The sequence below is a fragment of the Pseudopipra pipra genome, chromosome 12 (genome assembly GCF_036250125.1).
Source record: "Pseudopipra pipra isolate bDixPip1 chromosome 12, bDixPip1.hap1, whole genome shotgun sequence".
NCBI lineage: Eukaryota > Metazoa > Chordata > Aves > Passeriformes > Pipridae > Pseudopipra > Pseudopipra pipra.
This window is the reverse complement of record NC_087560.1, coordinates 20,474,586-20,481,306: the sequence shown is the minus strand read 5'-3', so window position 1 is coordinate 20,481,306 and position 6,721 is coordinate 20,474,586. Positions and strand designations below refer to the sequence as shown.

The following is a 6,721-nucleotide window of genomic DNA, read 5'->3' as shown; positions in this document are numbered from 1 at the left end:
CCCCACAACATCCCCACAGACCAAATCAGGGTGAGCAAAGGGTTCCTGGGCGCCCACAGCCCATCCCTGTGCCGGGAGCTCCCGCGGCCCCGGAGCCGCCGCGGCAGCTTCATTTTTAATATTTAATGAGATAAAAGGTTGGAATTGCTTTTAAGCCTTAAATTGCCTTCGCCCTTTTCATCTTTAAAGAAACACAATGAGTAGTTTTTGGAGGCTGGGTGGGTTTCTTTAAGGGTTGTTCTAACAATCCCTGGTTGCCATTACGGTGCAAATCAGGCGCTTTCAAAGGCGGTGGGGACACATTAAATGTTTCATTCCTCAGTCCCCGTTCCTTTGTTTTTGATCTCCATTCCTATTGATTAAAGACACTGACTGCTCAATTTTGATTAAATCCTAAATCATAACTGGCTCACAAAACAACTGTGAGAGCTGACGTTTATGGAGTTCAGTAAACTAGTTGTAGGAACAGGAGTGCGAGATGGAAAAAAATAATAAAATCCCTCTCCAAACAAACATCAGTTGACAGCAAACAGATGGTTTAGAGGCTCTTACTTGCAAACTGGAAAAATTAAGATTTGGCAGGTTCTGTGAAAGAAAAAAAAAATAGTTACAAAACATCTTAAAGTTTTCCCCTTCATATCCTGGTGTTGCTCTGGGCATCGGTTCAATATTTTCATAGGCTACTGCACGGAAAAGGCTCTGGATACATGAAAGCAGCTGGCATAAAAGGGCTTAGAAATACTGGTTAAGATTTATAGGAAGCAAGGCTGCCAGCATCCCAAAGATGCCGGATTTAAACCCGGCTCCTCAGCCCACCAATAAATCACCGCGACTTAGCGGCACAGCTGGAGCTTCGTCTCCAAAGGTGCAAGAAAAGTGGGGAAAATGGGGAGATTTTTGCAGATTTGTTGACTTACCCTGTGATAATGTTCAGGCAATGTTTTTGGGCAAAGTGCAGCAGAGTAAAACCAAACCTCTTGGCTCACCCAGGTGCCCCCAGGGGGGGAACACAGCCCAGGCCAGCTCTGTGTGGACAGAACCCCTCCTGCTCGGGGCTGCGGGGGGAAAGGGTGAGGAAAACAGGGGGGGAATGTCCTGAATCCCACAGGGATGCAGCATGGGGAGTGGTTGTGCCAAGACTGTTCAGCAGCATGGCCCAAGCCTGCTTGGGACTTCGGCCATCACCATGTCCTGTGGCAGTGTGTGACCCTTGGAATGTCCTGTGGCAGTGTGTGACCCTTGGAATGTCCTGTGGCAGTGTGTGACCCTTGGAATGTCCCATGGCAGTGTGTGGCCACTGGAATGTCCTGTGGCAGTGCATGGCCACTGTGATGTCACATGGCACCACATGGCCATCCCCATGTTCCATGGAAGTGTGTGGCCCTCACAGTGCCCCAGGACAGTGTGTGGCCCTTGCAATGTCCTGTGGCAGAGCGTGGTCCTGGTGGGGCTGGGAGCAATTGGAATTCTGAGATCAAAGGGAGTCGCAGGAAGGAGGGAGAGACACGTCCAGGAGAGAGCCTGGAATGTCCCGGAATGTCCATCCTTGTCCAGCAGCTGCAGCCTCGCAGGAGCTGAGCAGCCCTTGGAGTGCTGGCAATGCCATCCAGGGAATCACAGAGTCATGGGATCCTCTAGGCTGGAAAAGTCCTCTAAGACCACCAAGTCCAACCATTCCCCAGCACTGCCAAGGCCACCACTGACCCATGTCCCCAAGTGCCACATCCACATGGCTTTTAAATCCCTCCAGGGGTGGGGACTCCACCACCTCCCTGGACAGCCTGTTCCATGCCTGACCACCCTTCCCATGAAGACACTTTCCCTCATAACCAACCTAAACGTCCCCTGGCACAGCTCGAGGCTGATGCCTCTTGTCACAGGATCACAGGAGCTGCAGGTGATGCTGGACCCTCCAGACCCTGCTGAGGAGGCTGAGGCTGTTAATCCAGGATGTCTTTGAAATATCCTATGGGTGTGAGAGCCCAGAGCTGCCCTGGACCTGGGGCAGCAGCTTGGCAGCTCTGGTGCTGGTTCTCCGGGCTCCCTGCAGAGCACAGGGAGCACAGTCACCCCAAATCCACGCCCGAAATCACCCTCTGGCACAACTTACCTCTGCCTGCTGAGCCTGGGGACAGGTGCCAGTCATCCAAGGGTGTATGACATCTCCTGGGATGTGGGATGCCTGTGTGAAGCTTCTTCCAGAGCAATTGTCACATTTCCTCTTCTCTGTAAGAACAAAGATCCCTGGAGAGCTGAGGCTCTGTTGCCTCCTTCCTTCCCAGGCAGGGCTCACTGTGGAGAGACACAGAAACCTGTTAGAGAGAGAGGAAAACACAGCAGCAAACATTTCTGAACTGACAGCACCGCTCTGATCCTCATTTCATCTCTGGGTCAAGCCTTCTTTCGGCAGAACCTGATTTATCATTCCTACCTCTAAATCCCTGGAAAAGAAACCTCCGTGTCATGAGACGCTGAAAACTCTGCTCGACAGAGTGCTAAAAATAACCCCCTCAGGGAGAAACCCTGCTCTGCCCTGGAGGGAACAGACAGATGAGTTAATGGGTCTCTTCCATCTCTGGTTCCTGCAGTTCTGCAAACAAACCCCCAAGGATGAGTCTGCTGTTTGTTTTTTGGAATGTGCAGAACTCCTCAGGTCTCCAGCCCAGCCTTCCCCACAGAAACCCTGAATCCTTGTTGTCGTCCAGCCCTGGAAGTGCCTCTGATTGCTCGGATTTTTCAAGCTCTCCCTGCTGTATTTTTTTCCCTTTCTCCCTCTGCTCCGAGGAATGAAAGCACAGACAAACACTTGGCTGTTTCCAAGGGACTGTCTCCAGCTTTTCTTCCCGGGAAGAACGCTCGTCTGTGTGTGGGAGCAGGGCTAATAAATCAGGTGAGCGGGAACACGCCGTCCCCGGGGCCAGCCCCGCCACCAGCCCGATGGCTCCGAGGGGAAGGAGCCTGGGAGGTTTTTTAGGTTTCTTTGCAGCTGTCTGGCTGTGCTGGAGATGCATCTCCAGTGGGAGATGGGAGGGACATGAGTTACTATTCCTTAAAAAAACCCCAACAGCAAACCCAACAAGCCTCCAGGGTGTTTATAGGAGTGTTTCTGTCACCGCTGGCTCAGGGAGATGAAGGGTTTTCCTTGGAGCCAAGGCCACCAGCCTGGTCAGGGCTGCCCTGCTGGGAGTTTTGGGGTGTCCTGTGCAGGGCCTGGAGTTGGACTCGATGATCCTTGTGGGTCCCTTCCAACCCAGGATATTCTGTGGTTCTGTGATGTGGTTCTGGCATCAGATCCATCCAACCTGGCCTTGGACACTTCCAGGGATCCAGGGGCAGCCACAGCTTCTCTGGGCAACCTGTGCCAGGGCCTCCCCACCCTCACAGCCAAGAATTCCTTCCCAATATCCCATCTCACCCTGCCCTCTGGCAGTGGGAAGCCATTCCCTGTGTCCCATCCCTCCATCCCTTGTCCCCAGTCCCTCTCCAGCTCTCCTGGAGCCCCTTTAGGCCCTGCCAGGGGCTCTCAGGTCTCCCTGGAGCCTTCTCCAGGCTGAACAATGCCCTGGTTTTCCCCTGCTGCAGGTAATCCAAAATGCCACCATTATCCAATGTTTACTCAATCATTGGGAAAGCAAAGCAAACTGAGTTGCCCTGAGGGATCAAATCATGGAATATTAAAAGGGCACCAAAGAAGCCCTACATCTCTTTAAGGGATGCTTTAAATATGGAATCAAGCCCAGAGTAGGAAAAATGAGGTTCCTGCCTGGTGAGTGACATCACAAGAGTGTCCATGAGATTCCAGTGGGGCAGCTGGGGGCAAAGTGCTTACTTCCCACCGGGAATGGGCACGGGGGGCTCTGCTCCTGCCTGAGAGCCTTTGGAGCCCGGCTGTGAGCACCTCTGAGTTCTCAGGCAGCGAACCAAAGCCAAGCCCTGAGCCCACCCTGCACGAGAATCCCGTGATCCATCCGGGAGCAGCCAATGCCGGCTGGTTTCGCAGGGATTTCCTGCAGGAGCACCGCTCCAAACGCCCTTATCTGGGGAGCCGTAACCCAGCACCGGCCCTCGGAGCTGCAGCAGCTGGAAGGGAGGGATAAAAACCTCCTCGTGTGCGCGGGCTCAACAGCCGGGAGCTGAGTGCTCCTGCAATCCATCCTGGAGAGGGAAGGGAGGGAAGGGAGGGAAGGGAGGGAGCTCCGGCCGAGCCCGGGAGCCGCTGGGAGTCAGCCTTATCCACCACATCCCGCCGCTGCCGAGCGCCCGGGCAAAAATCCCTCCGGCTCCGCCCGAATTCCAGCTCCGTGCGCGTCCCCGGCGCTGGAATGATTTGCAGCTCGGCGATTGGGATGCTGGAGGGGAGTTCGGGAACAGCTGTAGAGCAGCGGAGAGGATGTAATGACAGAGGATGCTGCGGGGAGGAGGGAGGCAGAAAGGAGGCGAGGCACGGGGAGGGAGCTTTGTACTCTGGATTCCTCTGATGGAACAGGGACCGGGCTGAAGGGAAGCAGAACAAAGGAGCCGAGCCGTGTAAGGGCTGAGCACGAAGGAGGGACTCCAGTATTGAAGGGGTTCTAAAGGAGGCGGTTGAGAAGGGAGCTGCCTGTCCTTCAGATCCCGACATCACACGGGAAGGATCGGCACAGGCAGAGGGAACAAAGGGAATTTTGAATAAGGAAGCAGGAGCGTGGTGTGAGGGAGAGGCACGGGATTGGTGTGATGGCTCTGCCACAGCCCCTGTGTCACACCCCGGAGTCACAACTCCCTGCACAACTTCCAGGGGATAAACAGGCAGACGGTGCCAGGACACGGGGAATGGCTTCCCACTGCCAGAGGGCAGGGATAGGTGGGATACTGGGAAGGAATTCCTGGCTGTGAGGGTGGGGAGGCCCTGGCACAGGTTGCCCAGAGAAGCTGTGGCTGCCCCTGGATCCCTGGAACATTCCAGGCCAGGTTGGATGAACTCGGAGCAACCTGGGCTAGTGGAAGGTGTCCCTGCAGGGTGTGAAACAGGACAGTCCCTTCCAATCCAAACCAAAGCATCCCAGGATTCTGGGATTCTATGAAAACTGCAGCAGTGTGCTGGGAAAAAATTCCCACGGAACAGCCCTGGCTGAGAGCTGAGGAGAACATCCTGTGCCTCGTTACCTGCCGACAGACAGCTGAGGGGTGCTGGGGAATATTTACAAAGCCAAACTATTTAGAGCTCTCTGCCTTTTCCTTGCCAGCGGGAAGCCAGGGAGGCCTTTAGAAAGCAGCCTGGATGATGTGAATGATTTATGGAGCAGCAATTCTGTGAATAGGGTTCAAACTCTTCATGATTTATTTGTTTTCCAGCGCTGAGTCGTCCTGGTGGGACACAATGTATGGACTGTGTAGGTTAATGATGCCAGTTATAGCTGAGATAAATTGGGCAGTGGGCACTGCCCCAGCTTAGTGTGATGCCAATGTTCTCTAGGAGATTTTTATAGAATCCTAAAATGGTTTGGGTTGGAAGGGACTATAAAGACCTCACCATGCTCTCAGGGAGGAATTCCTTCCCAATATCCCATCTCTCCCTGCCCTCTGGCAGTGGGAAGCCATTCCCTGTGTCCTGTCCCTCCATCCCTTGTCCCCAGTCCCTCTCCAGCTCTCCTGGAGCCCCTTTAGGCCCTGCAAGGGGCTCTCAGCTCTCCCTGGATCCTTCTCTTCTCCATTTGAACCCCCCCAAGCTCTCCCAGCCTGGCTCCAGAGCAGAGGGGCTCCAGCCCTGGGAGCAGCTCCGTGGCCTCCTCTGGACTCTCTCCAGCAGCTCCACATCCTTGTGCTGTTGGACTCCAGGGTTGGAGGCAGCTCTGCAGGGGGGTCTCATTTGAGGGGGCAGAGGGGCAGAATCCCCCCCTCACTCTGCCCACGCTGGGGGATGAGCCCAGAGGTGCCACCCATCACCTCTGGAGGGCTCGAGAAGGCTTCCCATCATCTGGGATGGGAGCCCTCCCCCTGGCAGGGCAGGATGGACCTGGAGCATCCAGCAGGATGCTCTGGAGCTGCCCCTGATGTGCCTCTCTCTGCTCAGGCAGCACCGAGCTCCTTGCTGGCCCCTCTCCCCCAGCACAGGGTTATTTGTCAGGTTTTAGTTTCTCTCAGCTTTCCTTTTAAAATAATGGAAGTGTCAACTCCGGTTCACGGGCTGGTCAACGATTTAATTCCGCCCCGACTTTCTGAGGCAATTTCATGAATTATACAGTGTGGAAACAGAAGGAGCTAAATAAAGATGCAGCCCTGGCTGTGTTTGATAAATACACCCTCGCTCTCCCTGCGAGTTATTTGCAAGTCAGAAATGTGGCACACGGACCACGGCGCTGGCCATGGCGGAGCCCTGAGATTCCTGCCGGGTCAGCACTACTGGAGGTTAAATCCCAGCCACTAAAAATAACAGGAGGAGGAGTGGAAGGCAGGGGCAGCCTCACCGTGCTGGGGACCTCCCGAGGTGACACCACCGTGAGCAGAGGAACTCCTGCTCCTTCCCTGACAGGCACCGAGTCATCCCCGGGGATTCGACCAGCCTGGAGGTGACACCAGCAGCAATTAATAATACAGGTGACCCGCAGCTAGGGGCTGCTCCTGGGAGGAGCTGAGCAGCTGCTGGAGCAGGAGAAGGAGCAGGAGCAGGAGCAGGAGCAGGAGGAGGAGAAGGAGAAGGAGAAGGAGAAGGAGAAGGAGAAGGAGAAGGAGAAGGAGAAGG

General features: G+C 54.8%; 1 long non-coding RNA gene across 3 annotated transcripts; it reads right to left on the bottom strand.

The window, feature by feature from the left end:
* Positions 1-380: 380 nt before the first annotated feature.
* Positions 381-2,911, bottom strand: LOC135421094 (uncharacterized). 3 transcript variants are annotated; one of them, XR_010433862.1, is made up of 4 exons: positions 2,432-2,908; positions 2,111-2,292; positions 918-1,966; positions 381-585 (listed from the first exon to the last, which is right to left on the bottom strand). It is a non-coding gene; the product is annotated as an uncharacterized LOC135421094 (long non-coding RNA). The 3 variants fall into 3 exon arrangements; XR_010433863.1 differs by having other exon boundaries at positions 918-1,922; positions 2,432-2,907; XR_010433861.1 differs by having other exon boundaries at positions 918-2,292; positions 2,432-2,911.
* Between the last annotated feature and the right edge of the window lie 3,810 nt (positions 2,912-6,721).